The following is a 25932-nucleotide window of genomic DNA, read 5'->3' on the forward strand; positions in this document are numbered from 1 at the left end:
TGAGTCACCCATGAGTCAAAACGAGTCACTTGAGAATCACTGCGAATCAGCAGAGTGAACAACCCCTCGCCCGAAATTAATCCGAATAAATCCGAACTCTATACGGTTTGTGAACAACTAGTAAATCCGGAGTTGGTCCGATGAAGTCCGAAATTAATCAGTTAATTTTAACTAGTGAATCCGGAATTAGTCCGAAACAGTCAAAAATTAGACCGGACAATTTATTGAATGTTAATTTCGGACTAATCCGGAATTTGTCCGCAAAAGTACGGTTTATTGTGGAGTTTTTACACCCTGAATCCGCAGCTAATCCGAAACAGTCTGCTTATGGTTAGGTTTTTGTCACTCAGAATTAGTCAAGATAAATCCAAACTCAATACGGTTTTTGTATAACCAGTGAATCCGGAATTAGTCCGATCTAGTCCGAAGATAGTCTGATAATATGCAACTCGCAAATGTGAAATTAGTCCGATTAAGTCTGGAATTAAACTGGTTATGGTCAGGTTTTTGGCATATGAAATTATATTTATAGTCTAAATTTATCTGAATTTAATACAAATTGTTTTTAATATACAAATTCAATATTATACAAAAATCATTCCGGATTAAGTCTTTGAATTGGATTGAATATGAATTGTTTTGAATTGTATGTGGATTGTATATATTTACAAATTCCATATTATTATAAGACTTTTTTTCGGACTGGGGTGTTTTGATCGGATATTATTCGGATTGCCGCTGACTATATTACCGGATTCTTTGCATACAGATTTTGGATTGTTCCATACTTGTTTCGGATTAAATATTTCAACTGGATTACTTTTGGATTATTGCCGACTGATTTCGTATTCTTTACATGTTGATTTTGGATTATTCCGTATTTATTTAGATGAATTTTTTAACGGACATAATTTCGGATTGTTACGTAATAATTACGGACTTAATTCATAAACATTCATGATTACTCCAGACTCATTTATGATTCACAATTTCGCTCGGATTAACGTTAGATTAACGCGAATCATTTTCGAATATTTTTCGTACAATTATCGGCCTAATCCACAATAATATGTCCGGATTGAATCCAGATTAGTCCGAAATTTTTTGCAAGGGATATAATATATGATTTGGGTGTCCGACTATTTCCGGATTATTAGGATACATATTTCGGATTGTTTCGTATCTGTTTTGGAATAGGATTTTACCACACTAATTACAAATTGAAGCGGACTAATGTCGGATTATTTGCGTACAGATTTCGGATTATTTCGTATTTGTTTCGGATTATGCCTTTTAATTGGATTAAATCCGGATTATTTCAGCCAATTTTCGGATACTTAGCATATAGATTTCGGATTGTTTCGGATTATGTCTTTCAATTGGATTAAATCCCAATCGTTGCAGACAATTTCCGGATTCGTTGAATACAGTCTTCGGATTGTTTCTTACTTATTTTGGAATAGGATTTTGCAACACTTAATTTCAAATTTTTGCGAACTAATATCGTATTACTTGCTTGCAGAGTTCGGATTGCTTCGGACATTTTACGGATTAAGTTTTCTTAACTAGACTAAATTCGGATTGTTGCGGACTGATTCCGTATTCTTTACATATTGATTTCTGATAATTCCGTACTTATTTTAGAAGAATTCTTCACCGGTCATAAATTCGGATTGTTGCGGACTAATTACGGACTGAATTCGTAGACATTCAGGATTACTCCGGAGTGTTTTCGGATTCAGGTTTCCGTTTGGATTAATATCAGACTAACGCGGATTCGTACCAAGCATTTTCACGTGGGTATACATAGAAGTATAAGCATGTAAAAAGTACCTCCTCATTGGTTAGGTTCATATTTAGAGAATGATTAAGTTAAACAATTTTTTTGAAAAATTCAAAAATTTTGATTTCCACCAAAATGACTGAACAGACTTTCATGAAAAAAATTTATTTTGTACAATACAATAAAAACAGTTTAGAAAAAAATTTGTCAACCAAATCCGCACACAGTAAACCAGTAAAAAAAATTTTTTTTAACAATTATTTTTGGTTGAAATTTTTTTTGCACCACCTCTATTTTTATAGAAAATAGTTGTCATCTTAAAGGAAGCATATATTTTTGACAAGATGATTAAAAGGGAACATCATAATTTAAAAAATAAAAAACCGATTTTTGGCCCCTAAATAGTACAGTTTCCTATATAAACGAGGGACCAACATTTTTTTAATTTAAATTACCTAATTAATAATTAAATTAAATTTCTAAAAAAGTTACAAATATATGCCTATTTATTGTAAATATTGATTTTTTTGTCAACTTTTCGAAAAAAATTTTAAAAAAGTAAAGCTGTCACTGCGGACATTCGCCAAACTATTCCTGTTTGCCCAAGGAAATTTCCGTAACTTAGATTTAGAGAGTAAGATTACTTTTTTAATGTTCATCGCTTTTTTTGTCATTTACTGTATAGTGTGTGATGACGCATTGCTGTCTTCCACCAACAATAATGATAATTTGTGAAAATTTTATTTAATGTACCTACCTGGGTGTAAATTATACAAAAATCTTGTAAATAGTATAAGGTACTAATCTGACTGACAATCTCCTCGTGGTGTACGTTGGGCAAATGGGAATAGTTTGGCGAATGTCCGCAGTGACAGCTTTACTTTTTTATAAATTTTTCCGAAAAGTTGACTAAAAAGGCAATATTTACAATAAATAGGCATATATTATTAACAGAGAATGAGATTGATAAAATCTCATTCTCTATTCATTTACCGAGTGATAAATTCTTAAATATATATATATATATATTATTAACATTTTAAAAAAAATTTAATTGTTAATTAATTTAATTTAAATTAAAAAAATGTTGGCTTCTCGTTTATATAGGTACCCTTTCAATCATTTTCTCAAACATATATGTTACTTTTGAGATGACAACTATTTTATAGAAAAAATGGTGGTGGTGCAAAAAAAAATTGTTTAAGAAAAAATTTTTTTTTTATTTCCTGTGTGAGAATTTGGTTGACAATTTTTTTTCTAAACTGTTTTTATTGCATTGTACAAAATAAATTTTTTTTATGAAAATCGGATCAGCCATTTTGAAGGAAATAAAATTTTTTGAATTTTTCAAAAAAATCGTTTAACACAAAAACAAAATTTTTTATCGAGTTGAAACTTGGTATAAATAAGTTTTATAATTGGTCAAAATTATTTCCAAAATATGGACCCAGTCCATGAGGGGGCACAATTTACATGCTTTTACTGTTGCGCCCTTTATTTCACAAAGATTTTTAGGTTAAAGAAATTATATTGAGACCCTCAATTGTGCAGAACGGAAAAGTTACATTGGAGTAAGAGAGACAGATATATCAGTTTTCTCTCTTACTCCAATATAGATTTTCCATTCTGGACAATTTTTACCGAAGGTGTAAATGCTCCATAAGGGTGTAATGACAGTTTCGCGTTCGATTGACGAATTGCGAAAGATTTTTTCTAAATGTTAAATACTTGATAAAAATTTTGATATCAGAATGAAATTTTTAATAATTTTTTACTACTACTAAAATGAAAGTGAGTGTTTTCAACTTGAGTTTTAGCGGAATGAAACTAGCGACCCTTGCTGCTGCAACGCTGGTCCATAAGGCGAGGGGTTGTTTCATCTCCCTGGTCGAAGTAGATACAGACACCCTCCTGCATCTCCAGTGGCGCAGCTTTTGGCCAAAATCGGAAGCAGAGCTTGCGCCGGAACCGAGAAGATCCCTCTCAGTAGTTGCCCAGTCGTTGTCACGGGCGTAGTAATTTTCGATAAATATTTATTTAAAATTGTGAACAAAAAAATACATATCGCGCCTCGATTCTAATCGTTAAAGAAGCTTTTAAAACAAAACATCGCTTTTGCGTTAAAATCTCTAACTGCCGGATGAGATAATTTACCCGTGTTTTGCATGAGTGTCCGTATTATTGGAGAAAACGAAAAACCGAAATTCGGATTAACGCGAGATTTGTGAAGTGCTTCGCCGGTGTATCAATATAGTTCTTTATTCTGTTGTATATTAAAAAAAAGGGTGCAAGTGTAGTGCAATGAGGATGCGGCGGAGGATTTTCCTCAAATCCTGGCCCAGCATCGACGAAAGGTAAACAGTAACTGTACCATTTTATGTTGAGAGTGTTCATTTTCTATAAATTTCAACTTCTTTATCTTCAAAGAGAGAGGTTATGTTCGGACATTAATCTTTTATTATAGAAAGACGCGAATTTAACAATGAACGATTTTACAACAATGGTGATGTTCATCACCACGAATATTCATTCGTAACAAAATATATGATCACAAAGTGTTATATATGAATAATTATTATACCAACATAAGTAACTAATAGTGAAAAATTAGTAAATCTGCAAACTGGAAATCTAAATTTATTTTCGAACTCTAATAGAAAATTATCTTGAGATTATTTTCTAAAATAAGTTTACAAATAGCAAATATTGTTATGCATTAGAATATATTATTTTTTGTCAATTCTCATTCAGGGTATCTACTGGTCCTTGAAGTCCTGGAATTGCTGGAAATGTCCTGGAATTTGAAAAAAAGTCCTTAAATGTCCTGGATTTTGAACTTTTGTCCTTGAATTTTCCATATTTTTCTTTTAAATATTCAATAATTTAAAAATTTTACTCAAATTTAAAAAATAATTTTTTTGATCCATCAACAAATAATTTCACTTTTTCATTTGATTAATGAAACTGGTATCTACAATATAGATTTTTAACTCTTTTTATAATAAAATAAATATTCTTGTTCAAGCAGGTTAATTTAAATTATGTTAATCGTAATATGAAATAATATAACACATATAAATGTCCTGGAAAAATAAGAAATCTGTCTTGGAATGTCCTGAAAATGTCCTGGAATTTTATGTCATATTTTCAGTAGACACCCTGTCATTAATGTTAATATAGTGTTTTAAATGAATTTATTATTAATACTAAAAGAAAAATTATGTTTTAATTAAAATATATTTTATAATTTTTCTTCCTTCTTCTAAGGGAGAGTATAAATTAAAAATGTGTATAAATCAAAGCGGCGAGGAATCGAAACAAAATAGTAATTGATTTGTTTAACAAGTGAATAGGAGATTTTTAAATTACTGCTCGATTTAAGAATCACTTGAATGTCAATTCGCTCTTAAGAAGAGAAAAAGAAATTGAATTTGTTTTTTTTTTTGTGAAGATGGACATTATTTATAAGTTTGGAGGTTTATTTATTTAGGACGATCAGAGGAATGAGAAAACGAGATGGAGGGTGTTTTTGCCATTAATCGTATTTCTCCTCATTTTTTCCCCTTCCACTAATTTACAATCCTGCGTGCGTCCTTCACACACATAGGATCCCTTGTTGATACGTAGGTAAAGCAATTTCTTATATTAGAAAGTATTTTATTGGAGCAATAAAAAAAAGGAAATCAGCTTTTACGGACTGAAACGATATTTTTAAAAAAGGTAAATTAATAACGAACAAGTCACTCAATGTGGCCAAATTTAGTAACTGAAATTCATAGCTAACATTAAAATTAAATCTTAATGTATTTCGCTATTCTCGTCTTGACTGTTTTCCGATTTTCCGTCGCGAATCTGAACACATATAAATTTTTTATAATCAATATTTACCAGTAAAATCTGTTATTATCGTTATGCTTTATTAATTTTGCAAAAGTTATAATTTTTCGATAAAATTCACATTTTTGCTAAAATTATTCTTGAATATTTACTGAAAATTACAAAATATTATTTAGGTGGAGTTTATTTTTTATAAAATTTGTTTGTTAATTAAAATATCATCATTAGGTTATCTATTTGTTTTACTATGAAAAATTGTATTAGTCAGAAAAAAATTTTATTAGTAAAATAATTTATTACTCTGGGTTCAAATAAATTTTTTTCTTTGAAAAAAAAAATGAATCGTATTTTCTTATTCTTATCTTAAATATTTTTTTTTCTAAATACTTGTGATGGGAGTTTACGTAGCAACGGATGAGACGACCCCTAAAATTCACCCCATGTCGCTTTTCATATCGATTGCTTTCCGGCATTTTGAACTCATACAAAAACTATCTGTCCTAAAAGTTCAAAAAAATAGTTTTGTCATATTAACAAAATATGTATTATTAAATAACATTAAAGTTTAAATAAATTTAAAAAATAAAACAAAATTTTTAATAAAAAAAATCCTGTTATGTTAAAATTTTGTTTATTTTGTGAGTAAAATTAATTTTCGATTTTGAAATTAAAATTGTAAAAGTTTTAGAGCAAAATTTGTTAAATTAAAATTTTTTATGAATATAAGGCCTTCATCTTTTAAACAGTTTTTCTTGGAAAAAATCCGTTTATGGTTTCTAATTTAGAGGAAAGCTTAAGTGAATAAGACTTAAGAGAAATTTGTATTAAGAAACATTTCCTAGAAAATCCGCATCGTCGTTGGTTGAAAATAAACTAACTTAAAGTGCAAACTACTTAAGGGGTACATTAACAGTGTATATAAATAAACACATTATTTAATAGCTTAATTATCAAAATGTGTCTTTAAAAAATTTTTTCTTGTAGCAAATCGAACATATACGTTCAAAACGTTAAAATTTAATATTTTTTTATTTTAATTAAATAAAAGGTTAGATTTAATTTTTAAAAAAAGTTAAATTTTTTAATTTTAAATAAATAATAAGGTTATATTTGAATTTTACGATTTCATTTTTTGCGGTATAAAAATATCGAATTCGATGTTAGAAGCCTAATTTTCCAACATCCGGTTTCGAGTATATACTCAATAAATATGTTTTTTCCCTTTCGATGTCAGCTTTTAGATATCGACTCTATTGATAAGAGGGAGGAAGAAAAATTATTCTTGACAATTTCAATTTCTCGATGATGCGGTTTTTGAATCGACTTGTAAGAGCATTAAAAGACGTGATTAAAAAAATATACATCAGGAGAAATGATAAAAATTTCCTATAATAAATAAAATTCAAATTTCTTACTTAATAATGTTATGATTCAAATTAGTTTAATAATTAATTATATTTCATTGAAAGGACCAAAAAAATAAATATTTTTATTTCCAGTCGATTTTCCTATAAGTTTTTGAATTGAATAGTTTTCTTCAGACTTAATACAAACTTAAAATTAATTTTTTTGCAAAGTAAGTCGTTATTAGTAGTAAAGAGCCATTTTGGTCAGACATTGTTTTTTAAATTTTTAGTAGTAAAAGATATTTTCAGTCAGACATAACAAATTCAGGATGTCTACTAATCGAATAAGCCCAGGAATTTTATGCCAAACTGGGAATTTTTTCACTAAATTAAAAAAACTTCTATTATTTTAATTTGTTAAAAAAAATTAACATATTTTTATTTCAATTTTTATAGATACTTATACTGTTCTCTAAATTAATATTAGTTAAAAGTAATTAATTTGATAGTAAAAAACTTTTTAACAAATCGAATTTTCAAAGTATTTTAATTTAATAATTCATAAATAATTGAATTTTATAAAGAGTCTCATTCTACTGTATTCATGTCTCTTAGTGCAAAGATTAATAATTAAAATTTTTATTAGTTAATTTAAGAAAAGATACACACTTACAATTTATTAATAAAATTGAATTTTCGCAAAGTTTTTTTTAAAACTCTGAAAAATAAGATTTTTGAAATTTTTCAATTCTGTTGTTTCAAGATAATCGAATTTTTATAAACAAATAATTGAAAATTTTTGAAATAATTGACATTTCTTTACATTCTGTTAAAAATAATTAAATTCTTTTAAAGAATTTTATTTAAATTTTTCGAAAATAATTAAGGAAATTTAGTCGCCGTAATTATAATTTTATTTTAAAAAATTTCTTCGCAATATATTCAATATTTTTCATAAATATTAAAACTCATTGCAGAATTTCAATTATTTTTAATACAATTTTAATCAAATTCCTCGAAAAATGTAATTATTTAAAAAAATTTTATAAAAATTCGTCGAAAGAATTCAATTATTTCTAGAAACTGTAAAAAAATTCTTCTGGAGAATTCAATTATTTCCATAAATAGCAAAACTCTAATTAATATTATTTTTCACAAAAATTCTTTACAAGAATTTAATTATTTTTATAAATTTCAATAAAATTCTAAAAAACAATTCAATTATTTTCAAAAGTAATAAAATTCTTCGCAGAAATTCGATTATGTTTAAAAATTTTTTAAATTCTCACAATTTCAATAATCTTTATAAATAATTAAATTGTTCTGCACAATTCAATTATTTTCATAAATTTTAATAAAATTCTTTAATTATTTTCATAAATAATAACATTTTTTGGAAGGATTTAATTACTTTTATAAATAGTACAATTCTTTGCAGATATTCAATTAGTATGAAAACATTTTAATAAAATTGAATTAATCAAATTTTCAATTATAATTATAAACAGACAAGATTATTTTAAAACATTGAAAAAATTCTTTGTTTAATTCAATTTTTTCCTTAATTTTCAATTAAAATTATTAAAAAAACATTATTTTCAACAAATTTAAAGAAACTCGTCAACAGAATTTAATTATTCATAAAAACTCTAATAAAATTTTTGAAGCCATTTGCAGATTTATTTATGTTCGAAATCAAATAAATTTAAATTTGATGAGAAAAAAAAATCAGAAAAAAACTGGAAAATAACCGGGAATTTTGTTTAACGATAATAGTAGATATCCTGAAATTTTTTTTCTTTTGTATAGTAAAAGTATCATCAGTATAGTAAAAGTAAATTTTATTTCTACTTTTATTTACTATTTTAATTATTATTAATTCTTAATTCTTATAAGTGACAGATCCAGTAAAACAAGCAAACATAACCTGTATTTCAGTGATGGTTCGCAAATAGAATTCCCAACTGCAGAAATTTATTTAGTTTGGAAGTATTTCTTTCAGTGTGTGTGAGTGGAAATTCAGTAGTGAGAAGACAGTTTCAGTCAGACTAAACTAGTTGACTAGGGAAAGTGATTGAGATAAAGCGTTTTCATATTGTTGTGTACTTTATATACCTGTTGTTTTTGAATAAAAAATAATAAAATAGAATTTCAAATTTTTTATTTTGTCAAAAAAAGTATGGAATCACTTAACATTAGAAATTCCCAACGAAATAATTATAGTGATTGGCTAATAATTTTTAAATTAGCCATTCATTTTTTCTTGATGGTCCCTGAAGTTTGCTTGCGGTGAAACATTTATTGAAAGAAAGGATGAAGATTACTTCTAATTTCATCTCTAAAAATAAAAACTTCAATCACTAATTTGACTGCTTTCATTCAACTAGGATTCTAAACATTATTATTGCAGTGCCTGGGTCCATTAAGGGCATTTGAATCATGATGACGTCATAGTTTTAGAGCACATGATTTGCACCAACGGTGACGTCATAATAGTGCCAATGCCCTTAAATTTGGTAAACAATCCTTTTAAACCTACAATTTCAATGAACCTGCACATAACAGACGTAATATTTAAAATATTTTCCAACAACTTTCATATTAAAGTTATTCAAAAACTCCATTAAGCAGATACGAGAAAAATTTGTGTTGTAAAACTGTGAAGTCATGAGGGTTCAAATGCCCTTAAGGACTATAGCCCGAATGGCATATATATTGTATCGTACTCTAGCGACCACCGACAAGTACGGCGGGATTAGAAAAACGCTTCAGAAAGCATTGAATTCCTTGAGGGAATCCTAACAGAGGGAATAAATTCCCTTCACGGATGCTAGCACAATAAGATAGACTATGCCCAGAATACAAGAAGACTGGTGTCCGATGAAATGGAGAAGTAGTTTGTTGCATTCTTATTAGACAGGCTCAATGTATCGAGTACTCAAAATATTCGAGCTTTTTATACAGCACGACGCGGCTTGAGCTCGAACTGATTAGGCTCAGCTCGAAAAAGGAAAAGCTCAAAAATACTCGATCGAGCTTCGAGATTTTTGCACACCTCTAATAGTTAACTATATAGCTAAGGAACATAAATAAAACCTATTGGGATCTCTTGTATAATCGTGCTCAGGAATGCCTTCTCTCAGGGAAGGCACTAATTTGACGCGTTTTGCACACTTTCTATATTCTTTATAGTTCGGTGTCAATAATTCCATCGGAATTCTGTTTTTCCATTGGCTGAGTTTTTAGACAATACAGAAGGTAGGCAACTTCGTGAAATTAGTGCCGTCTAGGGCATACATTATTAATTATGTTATATAATACCGTTTAGAAATTACAGTCGTTTAAAAGATCGGTGGCCACCTGGGCCCCTTACCCTATTTATTTTAGAATAAATATTTTATTTCACGAATTGTACACTTATTTAATTGCTATGTATATCCTAATTTTTATTACATATGACCATATGTAATTGAAATTTGTGCAAGAATTTTTTTTGTAATTGTTTAAATAATCTTTCCTTGCACTACTTGTCTTTTTAATCTACTTATCAATATTTACATTTTCATCTGTGAAATTTTCATAACTTTTTATATGAAACTTTGAGCACTTTTTACAATTTTTATGAATAAAAAGACATTATAATAGTGAACAAGTAAAGTAAGATTTCATTGTACTAACCGCACTCAAACGATGCTTAACCTCTTTAAACTTCTATTTTTCTCCGTGTACGTCAAATTTTAAAATGTCGGATTCAAAATATCGGAAAAAATTTGATAGGATTTTCACGAAATTCGTTACTTGATGGGTTTCTGGGATCACTAATGACGAACATGAAGTTTATTTTAAATATTTCAAAATGGCGGATCGAATGTGGCGGACAAAAATCTTCAAAAATCACTCGGATTTGCTTGAAACTTATTACTCGGGGATTTTTGGGGTTATTTTCAAATATTAAAATCATATTCGTATTCAGAAACTCTAAAAAATCTACAAGTAACAAGTTTCAAGCAAATTCTATTGATCTTTAATTTCTTCGTCAGTTATATTAAATCCGACATTTTGAATTTTAAAAATCTGACTTTATATTCGTAAATAACGATCTCAAAAACCCCGAGTGATTTTTATCTTTTCCAGCCGCCATGTTGGATCCGCCATTAGAATTTTTAAAAACAAACATTTGATTCGTAAATAGCAACATCGAATACATTTAAAGTAGATTATGACGTTTTTCTAAATAATATATTTTAAATTGCCGTAACAATTGATTAAAGTAACAAAAAACGGTCTCAAAACTCAAAAATGGGATGTCAACACTATTAAAAATCGAATTCCAACTTTACACCGAAAGATTAAAAATTATGTGGTCTCAATCACAAAAAGTAGGGGAAAGGTTTGCAGGTTGTCCCACATCCGTTATTTTTTATTCTAAAAGTGCAATAATTAAAAACGCGACTGTGATATTATTGTCAAATGCTTAGTTATTAATTTTTATAATCTTTTGGACAAAAAGAAACAATAAAAATGTTCTTGTTAAATAAATTCTGAAATTGACTTGTGGAAAAATTAAAATTGACACTTTTTCATGTGCTAACAAATGAAATATTTTATTTTATTTATAAATAAATTGTTTAGACCGACAGATTAGCTCAGTCGGATAGATGCCTCGCTTGGCGGTCGTTTAAGAACCAAGGGTAAGTGCCCTTGGTTCGCGCCCATTAGCCTGGGATTTTTTCGGCACGTGAGACAATCTGAGCGGGAGGTTTGACGTCGATTATTGTCCGGTACACACCATTAGAACTCGACTGTCGATAAACCGGTTGCACTCAGGAGAGGTTTTCTACAGTTTCCCTCTCCACTGGCGAGAAAACCCATTAGACGGGTGGTCCTGGCAAATGCGAGTACTCCTAATTTTCAAGTCGCTCTGTAGGCGCAAAACTTAGTATTAGGAAAATGTATATAAGAAATAATTGTCAGAGAGAAAAATTTGTAAAGGAACACTTGTATAGCCAAGTATTGTAAGGCTGAAGACAGGTGTATAAACCAATAAATAAATAAATAAATTGTTTAAAAAATTTTAATTGAAATTATTATGTTCAGAAACATTAAATGTAAGTGGAATTTAATAAATTTATTTGAGTTTTTCTATATTATTATCAATTTTTCAAGGTGGGTCAACCTGCAAGCCTAAAGTTTGAAACATTGATTTTACATCATTTTAAAAATTTGATGTAAAAATTTTATTTTGGGCAATTTAAATTATCTATGGGTTAAATTTGTAGCTTTCTAGGTCCTCTTTCCGATGGTATGTTGATATAAATTAATTATTTTTTTTAATGAGTTATGAGTAAAAAAGCTTAGGCGTGGGTCAACCTGCAAGCCTCTTCCTTATGAATACTTTTATCTGATTGGCTTGATTAAAAACTTTAAACCGACAATGAAATGCAAGCATTCACACTTTGCGAGATTCAAACAACATTGTTTCAATCTGTTTGAGGAATCCGATGTATACTAGCGAAACAAATAGTATTTGAAACAGAATAAATGTATTCTTTTAGTAACACCTATTAAAATTAACCTCTTATCATTAAAATTATTCCGAAATCGCGACAAGTATTTAACGATAAGTAAAATTTACATAAAATATCACAAATTTTATCTTAATCACGATATAACTGAATTTAACCAACAGTTTCAATTTTCATTTACCGAAGTTATTATTTCCGTTTATTATTATGTAACCTTTTGTTTCGTATAACATAAGAACAATAGGCCAAGATTTCCCCAAATACTGTGCAACTCAATATGTATATATATACGTATATTAATAACAACATCGCACTTCTGCATACAATTAAAACTCATTGTTCCATTTTGTATATCGATATTACTTGCGTTTTATGTCTAAATTCTCGTAAATCTAACAATTTTGACAATGTGAGTTCAATAAATATAAATGCACGACAAAACATTTTCGATTTTACGATCAAACGAAAATGAAATTTTACATTGATAACTCACGATTAATGAAACATAAAGTGTTATAATAACAAGGTGTACAAAATACGTATTAGATATTATTGTGACTCAAAATATTTAGTATTGAAAATGAGTTTTTAAAATACTAAGCTTCAAAGTATATGCAATATATAGTTTCGAAACTGGGACAAATTTATATGCAGTTCACGTTTCATTACAATAACGTAACTTTCAAATGATCGTTAACGTCTTTTCAAGTTTCAACAATTTAAATCTAAATAATTTAGCACAATTTTTCTTAAGGATATCAAATTGAGACGCTCAGCGTTGAAAATTAGAGTACGACTATTCTACGAATATTTTTTTGTAAATAAATATTTTTAAAAGTTAGTTAAATGATACTCTAGGAAGGAGAAGAAGAAAAAAATATTGAAGTTATATTTTTCAAAAGTATAATTTAAAGTAGAGAAATGTCAATTGTGCAAAATATGTGACTGTATAAAAATTCAACATTTCCGTTACGATTAAACTAGCGAACTGAAAAACAAGTTTCGAATAATATTTGAAAGCGGAGAAAGAGAGAAATTTCTATATTATTATAATATCGTTCAATTGAAAAAAGTATCGTCGAAGAAAAGTCAAAAAGGTTCGAACGATATGCTTTTCAACTCTGCCTTTTTTAATTTATTTATTCCTATATTTTCCCGTTTATATTCAATTTTCTTTTTAAATTTTCAATATATGGTTAATATCTGTACGTGTTGAAGTATTTTTTTTTCTCATGTCATGTTAAATTTGTTTTTTTCTCTTTTTTTCACATCGTACTTATTTGTATTTATAGAAATTCAATTTCTCCGCGTTATATAATATTTGATTCATCATCGTTTTGTTTATTTAGTGTTATGTAGATTTAAAATGAATCTTCTCGCGATGTGTGTGTAACAAAATTTTGTTTGTCGCAATATATAATTTTGCTTTTCCCTCCTTGCTTATTTTCAATGCTGTTTAACACACCTGCTATAACATAATTTATATAGGATCAACAAAGTTTGACAAAGTCCTCAACACTGCTTGTTTTATATAAATATTTTAAATTCCAGTATACATTTATGTACTATATACTAAAACGAAAAATGAATTTTATAAATATTTATGTAACGATTATTAAAGGTATATATAATATGCAAAATCACTTTGCTACTAAATCTTCTGATTTTTATATTTCACACTTTTTGTGTCAACAACGATTTTTTTTAGTATAAATTTATACGGCAGTTGAGATTTTAAAAGCTACAAGAGTGAATTTAAAATTACTTTTATTTTCATTGCGTTTTAATTTTATTTTTAATTTAGAGTCAATTTATCTATATTTAAAAATTCATTTACTATTAATTATTTGAATACATGTAGTATTATTTGAGGTTAATTTTATTTATCAGGCTGAAGTCCAAATGATTTTAAAAACAAAAAATTAGAAAAGCATTTTTTTGACGTTAATTAATCTCCAATTTTGATGTTCTTAAATAAAGGGCTCGAAATAGGTCCGTAAATCCCGTAAAAGTCCATGAATTTGCTTTAAGTCCATAAAAGTCAGTTTTTTTGACAAAAGGTCTGTAAAGTCCGTAATGATAGAAAAAGGACGAAAAGTTCGTAGCACAATATAATTTGGAGAATTTTAGAGAAATTAGGTACAAATGATTGGAAAAATTCAATTATTTTTAAAAGTAATAAAATTCTTCGCAGAAATTCAATTACGTTCAAAAATTTAAAAAAATCCTCGTCAAAATTTCAATTATCTTTAGAAATATTAAAATTCTTCTCCGAAATTCAAATTAATTTCAAAATTTTTCCTCAATTAAATGATTTTCAATATTTATATTTGTTTAAAGTAAAATTTCAATTAAAATTTTAGATTAGGTATAATTGAATACCTATAAAAACCATTATAGAGTGAATTTTTAGAAATAATTGAATATTTGAAAAGGTTTCATATTAAAATTTTTGAAAGTTTGAATTTTTCATACTATTAACTAACAATTCTGTAAAAGAATTAATTTTTATTGAAAAAGTTTATTTGAATTTTACTTGAAATTATTTTTTTGAAGTTTTTATTTTGTAATAGGTACGTATATATATATTTAATTGAAAAATATCCGAATAATTGAAATTTTGTAAAATTGAATTGTTAACAAATAAATTTCAAAATTCTCAATGAACTTTTTTTAAAAATTATTATAGATAATGGACTTAAAGAAGAGTTTTAGTTAAAAAAACATTTAAAAATATTTAATTTTGGATAAGTTACAAATTATTGCAGAAATTAAATTATTTTCAATAATAATAAAATTTTTTACTGAGATTTAATTATTTTCATAAATAATATAATTATTTATAGATACTCAATTATTTTCATAAATAATAAAATTCATCTCAGAATTTTAACTATTTTTAATACCATTTCAATTGAAAAATTTTTGTTGAAAAAATTCTTTATGAGAATTCAATTTTCAGAAACAATCAATTATTCAATAAATTATTTATTTTTGTAATAATATCAATTTGAATTTATCACTCGGTGTTATTTAATAATAATGATGACTTTATCGATCACTCCGAGTCATTTAAAATAATGAAAAAAAATTAAGAGAAAAAAAATTTTTTTTTCTTAACGTTTCAACGGCACAGCCGTCCTCTTCAGAAACTAAAATTTTATTAAAATTTATAAATTCACGTACATAAAATACTTTTACAAATAAAAAAATTATTTTACAAAAATAAAAATATTTACCATTGAAAAAAATATAAATAAAAATAAAAATTTGGACATTATTAAACAATTTGTCGATTGTTAAAACGTCTCGCTTGACACGATTGCTAATAGACACTGATCAATTATAAAGTCATTAGAATAATATGAAGAGAGAAAAGTAAGTTCAATGAACTTATTACAATAATGCGAATAATAAATAGACGAAATGTCAAGGTGTTACTAAACAAAGAAACACTATAAATATTTTCTCTCATTAAGGAAATGGAGATAACAATTACTAAGATTTTGAGTATCATCTTTTTTGTTTATTGCATTCTTTTGCAAATTAATATGAATCATTTTGGATATTAAACGTTTGCTCTCATTAGATTCTTTGTCAAGTATGTAAAAATTACCCCAATCAAAGTCATGTTTTTGTAAGTTTCTATGAGTAGCAGTGACGCCAATCTTAGCTTTTTTGTGTTCGTTAATACGAACCCCGCACCATTCTTTTGGTTTCACCAACATAAGATGCTGAACAATCCTTACAGTTAATTTTATAAACAACGTTAGTAATCTCGGATTTTTTATTTATATCTTTACCCTTTTTGATTAAATTATGATTAAAAACTTTATTATTAGTTGGTACAGTTAAAATATTATATTGTTTAAGAATTGATGAAGATTTTTCATACAACTTTGGTACATATGGTAAAAAATACTTTTGGTGATTTTCTATATAAAAATGAATTGACATTGTTTTTTTGAGTATTGGATTCAATAGAACAAATGCGTTTCTTAATGTATTTGTCTATAAAAACAATAGGATAATTATTTCTAAGAAGAATTGTTTTAACATATTTAATATTTTTAATATGGAATTTTTTATCTGATAATTTTATTGCCCTGTCCGTTAAATTATAAATAATTGCAATTTTTTGAGCTATAGGATGTTGTGAATCATAATTTAAAGTACGTTCAGAAAAAGTAGGTTTTTTATACTAATTCGTGATTATTTTATTACTATCTTTAATTATAAGTACATCTAAAAAATTAATTGAATGATTAACTTCTAATTCATGAGTGAATTGTAATCTTAAATCATAACTGTTAAAAATGTCCAACATTTCTTGAATTTTGTCATTTGGAATGCATGTGATTATATCATCAACGTACCTAAAGAAAAACAACGGTTTAAACGACAATTTATTTAAACAACAAGTCTCAAGATCATCCATGACGATGTCCGCAAATAGCCCAGATATGAAAGAACCCATAGGTGTACCATAAGTTTGCTGGTAAAATTTACCATTAAATTTGAAATAAATATTATCAAACAAAAAGGAGCATGCGTCAAGTAGATCATCGAGAGGAATATTTGAATTTTTAGAAATAGAAGAATAACGTTTTATGATGCAATCAGATACATGTTTAGATCCGACATTTGTAAATAAAGATTTGACATCTAAACTAATTAATATGTGATTATCTGGAAAAACGAAATTTTTAATCTTTTCAATGAAATCAAAACTATTGCGAATGTAAGATTTAGGTTTAGGAATAGATTCATTCAGAATACCCAGATAGCACGTAAGCTTGCAGCAAGCTTGAGGCAAGCTTGCCGTGCAATATTTGCAGTATTGACGTGCAAGTTTGCGGCAAGCTTGCCACAAGCTTAAAATGTCTCACTTATAGCAAGCTTTATGTGCAAGTTTGCTGCAATATTGCACTACAAGCTTGCAGCAATATTGCACTAAAGGTTGGCGCAAACTTAATGTAATCTTATATGGAAATTGTTTATTATATAAAATTAATAATTTATTATTAGCAACAAATTTATATTTAATATTTTAAATTTTTATTAAACATTAAAAAATTATAACAACGTTATAATAATAATGTTATTAATTTCCCCAAAGAATTGGAGTTCGGAACTATTATCCATGATCAGTGGATAATAATTAAAAATTGTCACCGTCGTAGCAGACGTTAACTATACACATTATCATTTAAGATAATATGGTGAAAAGCCTGTTCAGCGGACCGATACTTATACTCTGCGCGAGACAAGTCGTGCGCGAGAGAGGTATTTCTCGCCATCTACCAGGGAATTAGAGAATTATAAGAGAAACTTTTATTAGTTTTCCAATTCCTTGCTAGATGGCGAGAAATACCTCTCTCGCGCACGACTTGTCTCGCGCAGAGTATAAGTATCGGTCCGCTGAACAGGCTTTTCACCATATTATCTTAAATGATAATGTGTATAGTTAACGTCTGCTACGACGGTGACAATTTTTAATTATTATCCACTGATCATGGATAATAGTTCCGAACTCCAATTCTTTGGGGAAATTAATAACATTATTATTATAACGTTGTTATAATTTTTTAATGTTTAATAAAAATTTAAAATATTAAATATAAATTTGTTGCTAATAATAAATTATTAATTTTATATAATAAACAATTTCCATATAAGATTACATTAAGTTTGCGCCAACCTTTAGTGCAATATTGCTGCAAGCTTGTAGTGCAATATTGCAGCAAACTTGCACATAAAGCTTGCTATAAGTGAGACATTTTAAGCTTGTGGCAAGCTTGCCGCAAACTTGCACGTCAATACTGCAAATATTGCACGGCAAGCTTGCCTCAAGCTTGCTGCAAGCTTACGTGCTGCCTGGGTATATAACAAATGTTTGGAAAGAAAATATGTTGGTGAACCTACAGTAGAAACGACAGGTCTAAAAGGACAATCCTTTTTATGTATCTTAGGTAGTCCATAAAATTTAGCAAGATTCGTATTAGTTTGCGTCAGAACAAAGTCACTATATGATTTGTTTAAGTATCAAATTTAATGGTAAATTTTACCAGCAAACTTATGGTACACCTATGGGTTCTTCCATATCTGGGCTATTTGCTGACATCGTCATGGATGATCTTGAGACTTGTTGTTTAAATAAATTGTCGTTTAAACCGTTGTTTTTCTTTAGGTACGTTGATGATATAATCACATGCAATGTTGGACATTTTTAACAGTTATGATTTAAGATTACAATTCACTCATGAATTAGAAGTTAATCATTCAATTAATTTTTTAGATGTACTTATAATTAAAGATAGTAATAAAATAATCACGGATTGGTATAAAAAACCTACTTTTTCTGAACGTACTTTAAATTATGATTCACAACATCCTATAGCTCAAAAAATTGCAATTATTTATAATTTAACGGACAGGGCAATAAAATTATCAGATAAAAAATTCCATATTAAAAATATTAAATATGTTAAAACAATTCTTCTTAGAAATAATTATCCTATTGTTTTTATAGACAAATACATTAAGAAACGCATTTGTTCTATTGAATCCAATACTCAAAAAAACAATGTCAATTCATTTTTATATAGAAAATCACCAAAAGTATTTTTACCATATGTATCAAAGTTGTATGAAAAATCTTCATCAATTCTTAAATAATATAATATTTTAACTGTACCAACTAATAATAAAGTTTTGAATCATAATTTAATCAAAAAGTGTAAAGATAAATAAAAAATCCGAGATTACTAACGTTGTTTATAAAATTAACTGTAAGGATTGTTCAGCATCTTATGTTGGTGAAACCAAAAGAATGGTGCGGGGTTCGTATTAACGAACACAAAAAAGCTAAGATTGGCGTCACTGCTACTCATAGAAACTTACAAAAACATGACTTTGATTGGGGTAATTTTTACATACTTGACAAAGAATCTAATGAGAGCAAACGTTTAATATCCGAAATGATTCATATTAATTTGCAAAAGAATGCAATAAACAAAAAAGATGATACTCAAAATCTTAGTAATTGTTATCTCCATTTCCTTAATGAGAGAAAATATTTATAGTGTTTCTTTGTTTAGTAACACCTTGACATTTCGTCTATTTATTATTCGCATTATTGTAATAAGTTCATTGAACTTACTTTTCTCTCTTCATATTATTCTAATGACTTTATAATTGATCAGTGTCTATTAGCAATCGTGTCAAGCAATATGCGTGAGTTTTAAGAAATAATTGAATTCTGAAATTAACTTTTTTTGAAAAAGTTTAATTGCGGATTTTTTTTTTGACATTATTTGAAGTTTTTATTTTCTAATTTATATTTAATTGAACAATTTACAAATAATTGAAATTTTGTGAAATTGAATATTGTAAACAAAATAATGTATTTGAAAATTGTCAAAGAACTTTTTTGAAAATAATTAAAATAATTAATTAAAAGAAGAATTTTATTTAAAAATTATTGACAATAGTAATTGAATTGAAATGATTAAAATAGTTTTGAAGAAGTACAATATTCTTATAATATAAAATAATGATTTTATCACTAGTCCATTTTTAATTATTATAAAACATGAAGAAATTTAATTTATAGTTTGAAGTAAAATGTTCTCTCATTTGACACGGACTGGTTATATTTTTGTCAGTAATTGGTCCGTATTTTTTATTTTTGGTTCGTAAAGTCTGTATTTTTATCACTGATTTTACTATATTTCGAAGTGTAAAAATATTAATTTTTAAATAATTTTTTTTATCAGAATTCTGACTCTCATTATTTGATCTTAATATTGAATTTATAATATTCTGGACTTTTTCCTTAAGTGATTTTTCTTGTTGGTGAATTTCAATGCCATTATGTAATCCCTGTAGCTTTCTCATTTCATGTTTTAATATAAAAAGCTTGTAAGTTGATGTATTTTTCTTAATGGTATTTTGTCTCGCGTACATATTTCTAAATCAAGGGAAATTATTTTTGAGAATATATTTTTGCGGGTACATTTCACAAAAATAAATAACAAACTCAGTGCATTATGGAATTCTAATTAAATTTCTTTCTTTTTTCAAATTTTATTCAATTTGCAATTCAAGTGTTATTTTTACAATATTGTATTATAAAAGTATAAAAATATATGAAGAAAATTTTATAGAAATAAAAATTGAAAAATTACTTTTTGAAAATAAATATTATTTAAATAAAAAATATAAAACAAGTATAAAAAGAAGTGATTTTTTTCTAAAAGCAATTTAAAAAAGATTTATTGGTCCTTTTTCTAAACTGTAAACTTTTAATTTATTTGCATAGTTAGCGGAAATCTGAACTGGAAATTCGTTCGTTTTTTATGGCTCTCCACAGAAGATAAACTTCTCTCTATCTGAAATGTACTTCTCAATGCCTAAGGGAAAGTAGTTTGTTTGGTTTAGCAATGGCATAGAATGGTACCTGTATATATTTAGTTCAGATACATAATATAAAAAAGAAAATCAAAAAAAGAAGCCAAACAAAAACTTTAGAATAGAAAGTAAAAAAGCAGAAATTTAATTTTAAAAAAGGCATTCAGAAAGAAGTGAAATAAAAAACTTTTAAAAACAAATTTAAAAAAGAAAAACCTATACGTCCAACTACCCAGTGAGAAATTTCTTACCGGTCCAATATCGGTCCAATATTGGGAGCCAAGAGACCAATCATCGATCCAATAAAGGCTCCCAATATTGGACCAATATGGTCTGATGCTTGGGATGTAACGGGTTCGACAAGCATCGGTTCATGTAAATAATAAATAATTTATTATTTATAAATTATAATTATTTAAAAATGCAGCAACTATTAGGAAATAATCGAAATAGCATTCTGCAAAAAAATTCTATCATTGAAAAATCAATGATAGGCGAGAGATATCCGCATCATTAAATAGATTCGCAGATATACTCTGGTCTCGCGACGAATCTCTCGATACTTATATACACTGGAGTCGCCGTGTCAGTTGCGAGAACGGTTACAGCGTCCCTCTTGCGGCAGAGATAAGAATTGTCACGTAAACTGCGGGTATAATAAGGCCGTCGGTAAAGCGATTTAGCAGTTTACGTGACAATTCTTATCTCTGCCGCAAGAGGGACGCTGTAACCGTTCTCGCAACTGACACGGCGACTCCAGTGTATATAAGTATCGAGAGATTCGTCGCGAGACCAGAGTATATCTGCGAATCTATTTAATGATGCGGATATCTCTCGCCTATCATTGATTTTTCAATGATAGAATTTTTTTGCAGAATGCTATTTCGATTATTTCCTAATAGTTGCTGCATTTTTAAATAATTATAATTTATAAATAATAAATTATTTATTATTTACATGAATTATTAAGAATAAATAATTAAACAAATAAATATATTAAACAAAAATTATAAACATTAATTTTTTATTATTACTATTTAAATAAACAAATTTATTTTTTTTATTTTATTTAAACAAATTTTTTCTCTTGATTGCCAATATTCGGCCAATATTAACAACCGATGCTTGGCGAACCCGTTACATCCTAAGCATCAGCCCATATTGGTCCAATATTGGGAGTCAATCGGCGCCCAGCACGGCAACCAATATTGGACCGATATTGGACCGATTAAAGTCTATTGGCAATTTCTCACTGGGTACATAGTTAATTTTAATATAAAGTCATAATAAGAATTGAAAATAAAATAAAAATCGTTTAAAAAAATTTTAAAATTTACACAGGAATATTAGAAAAATTTTTAAAAATTCGCTAAATGTAAATTTTTCTTTAAATGAAAAGATATTCGTCCCACTTGAAAAATAGGAAATCATTTTCCAAAGCAGTGAGTTTCCAATCTATGTTCCATTGGTAAAGAAGGTATAAATTACCGACGTATAATTCGGAGAAAAAATTCCCCCCAATATAAAGTAAATTTATAATTTATTTGTAAAGCACTTTATTTATATAAAATACTTTTTATTATATATTACTTTATTTTTATGATGGTAAATGACAATTAGTGCAAATAGGGTAGAAAATATTATCGGAAATATATAAATGAAAGAGAAAAATTACTCCGCAGCTAATTTGACATTATGTCGTAAGAGATCTAGTATTTTATGTCGGAAAACGACCTATTAATGGAACATATCTAGTCCTCTTGGAAATACGATCTATACAGTAGAACGTAATTTACTTTATATTACCGTCTCCACTGCATTATTGGACTGTTACACATTATCCGATTAGGTATTGCTTCATCTTATCGAAAACGACTAATCAGTTATGTACAAAACGTAATTATTCGAAACCAGAAGCATTAAATACTTGAATATACAAATTTTAACTATTCTATATCGAGGATAAAAAAATTAAAAGTACCTAGCATGCAAAAACAGGGGTACCTCATTTGACCCGCCTATTTTGCCCCACACTCTTCTATTTGTAGTTAGCGTCGATGCTAAGCATCAAAAAATGTTTTTTTTCTGCAAAACCAAAAGAATTTAATAATTTTTTTCAAAGATTTGAAGTTCCAACATTGCAATAATAATTTTAAGAATGAAAGTAGTTTAATTAGTGATATTAAATAGGTTCTTAGATTTATGGCGTCGAAATACTTTTTTTACACAAAACCGAAAAGAATAAACAATTTTTCCAAAGGTTATAGGTTAAAAAAATTTTTAAGAAAAATTTTTTAACTTCCTAAATGAACGAAAGAGATAAAATTAGTGACATATATATATTTATCAAAATAATAAAAGTAACAAAAAAACAGTATTTGATGTCGAGCGTCGACGCTAACTTCAGGGACCTAAAAAATAGATTTTCATTTTATAGTAACTTTAGATTGATAATTCTGAGTTGAAAAAATTATTATTTTTTAGAAAAAAGAAGAGATGTGCCTGAAGTAAAAAACCCCAGATTCTTATTCAGCGACCCAAAAAACTCCTAAATATCAAGTTTCATAAAAAATCTTACAATTTTTTATAAATTCGTCCGCCATATTGAATCTACCCACACAACACATGATATTTCCTAAATATTTTCAGAATATTTCACTGAAAGTTTGAAATATTTCAGTGCAAGGTCTTTGAAATATTGCTGCAAACAGGAAAATGTCCGCTTCTGTGGAAATATTGACGCGAAAGTTGAGAAAATATTTCATTGAAATATTTTGGAAATGTTCAACTGAAATGATGCGCACTGGTCGAACTCAGTTTCTATGGCCTGTAGAGCTGTGCAGTAGTTTTTGGCTTTCTAGTCCTATGGGTTTTAAAATATTTCAAAAAATTCCTATTGGTTTCAGGTGTTTAACAAATTTTTTAATTTTGTGAAATATTTTTACAATATTGCAGAATCGTCATGTGTAATATTGCAGGAATATTTCAATGAAATATTTTCTCAACTTTCGCGTCAATATTTCCACAGAAGCGGACATTTTTCTGTTTTCACCAATATTTCAAAAACCTTGCACTGAAATATTTCAATCTTTCAGTGAAATATTCAGGAAATATTTAGGAAATATCATGTGCTGTGTGGGTATCATTTTGAATTTTGAAAATCTGGCTTCCGATTCGTAATCTGAAACCTCAAAAATCCCTAAATATCACCAATTTTTAAAAAATTTAACCGCCATATTGTATCTGTCATTTTGAATTTTGAAAATCTAACCTCAGATTCTTAATCAACGATAAAAACCCGTAGATATCAAGTTTTATAAAAAAATCTAACAATTTTTTAAAAATTTGTCCGCCATTTTGAATTTTAAAAATTTATCTTCAGATAAGTAATCAGTGACCTCGAAAACCCCTAAATGTCAAATTTCATGAAAATTCACTAATCTTCAAGAAAATTTCTAAAAAATCACCAATTCTCAAAAAATTTAACCGCCATATTGGATCCGCTATTTTGAATTTTTTAAAGACTTAAGATTCGTAATCAGCGACTTGAAAAACCGCTAGGTACTAATTTTCAGGAAAAAAATCTTTCTGTACATTTTGCGCATGTTTTTTGAATTCCCTTTGCCAACGAAAGAGTTAAGAAATAAGAATAATTAAGATAATAAATCAAAATAGAAATAAAATTTACTTTCATTATATACTAATACCTATTTATTACACAGTTAATTGTGAGGTATTAAACAGCGTTGTACATTAAATTAACACCAAAAAAGATGAAAATAATCCATTTTGGTGTTATTTTCTACTATGAATGAAATTTAACTTCAAATCAAAACCAAGCCAACGATTTGTCAAAGAAAGTCAAAGAGAGTCTCAGTCATAGTGTTAGTTTTAGTCTTAGACAGTCATAGTCAAATAGTCATAGTTAAATATTAAACGTGAAAGAAGTTAACAATTTTTCCGAATCAATCTCACAAATAAATCTCTTAAATAAGCTCATGGGTTTCATATGTATCGACAGCACAGCTGCCCTAATACAGAAACCTGATTAATCTGAAAAATATTTTCGAAATTAATTAATAATTTCAAAATTATCAAAGAACTCAGAAAAAACGGTAGCATGGTGGGATACGAGCCCACGATTTATTTATTTTATTTATTTATTTGTGAGATTGATTCAGAAAAATTGTTAACTTCTTTCTATTAATATTTAATTACCGAATGATAAATTCATTTCCTTTAGTCATAGTTAAAGTTTTAGTCAAAGTCTTAGTCTTAGTAGAGGCCTTAGTCTTAGTCAGTGCCTTAGTCCAAGTCAAAGTCTTAGTCCTAGTCTTAGTCCTAATCTTAATTAGTCTTAGTCCTAGTCCTAGTCTTAGTCCCAATCTTAATTAGTCTTATTCCTAAGTCTTAGTCCTACACAGGAAAAAAAAGTCTGACTCCGTTTACACCTTAAATTCAGCCCATGTATTTCACATAAGTCTGTCCTTGTTTAATGGGGCTGACTCCGTTTACACCTTAAATTCAGCCTCGAAAACAGGCTAAAAGTAAAACTTTTTTTTTAGTGTGTAGTCTTAGTCCTAATCTTAATTAGTCTTATTCCTAAGTCTTAGTCCTAGTCTTAGACCTAATCCCAGTCCTAGTCCTAATCTTATTTCTAGTATTAGTCAGAATTTTAGACAAAGTCTTAGTTCTAGTGTTAGTTCTAGTCTTAGTTCTAGTCTTAGTTCTAGTCTTAGTTCTAGTCTTAGTTCTAGTCTTAGTCCTAGTCTTTTTTTTTTTTTTTTTTTTTTTTTTTTTTTTTTGCTTAGGGAATTTTGGGAAATCTGTTTACAGATACCTTGGATTCCGCACTCCAAGGTTATGTGGGGTTGGTAAAATAAAAAAAAGGGAATTTAAAAAAAAGGATAAATAAATAAATGTTATAATAAATTTAATAAACTGGCGACCTACTACCAGCCCGACTTGGTCTTTGACTAAGAGTTGGACTAAGACCAAGACTTAGACTCACTTTGACCATAGTTAATCT

The 25932-nt window shown here is 27.7% G+C and overlaps 1 protein-coding gene across 1 annotated transcript in view; it reads left to right on the forward strand.

Moving 5' to 3' along the window:
• Positions 1–3783: 3783 nt before the first annotated feature.
• The window catches only part of LOC122509938 (two pore potassium channel protein sup-9), a 366618-nt gene continuing 344469 nt past the window's right edge, over positions 3784–25932 (forward strand). The window contains exon 1 of the mRNA XM_043624274.1: positions 3784–4137. The gene's annotated coding sequence lies outside the window, so the exon portion shown is untranslated. The remainder of the gene's footprint in view (positions 4138–25932) is intronic.

This window comes from Leptopilina heterotoma, unplaced genomic scaffold (assembly GCF_015476425.1).
Source record: "Leptopilina heterotoma isolate Lh14 unplaced genomic scaffold, ASM1547642v1 Lhet_65, whole genome shotgun sequence".
Lineage (NCBI taxonomy): Eukaryota > Metazoa > Arthropoda > Insecta > Hymenoptera > Figitidae > Leptopilina > Leptopilina heterotoma.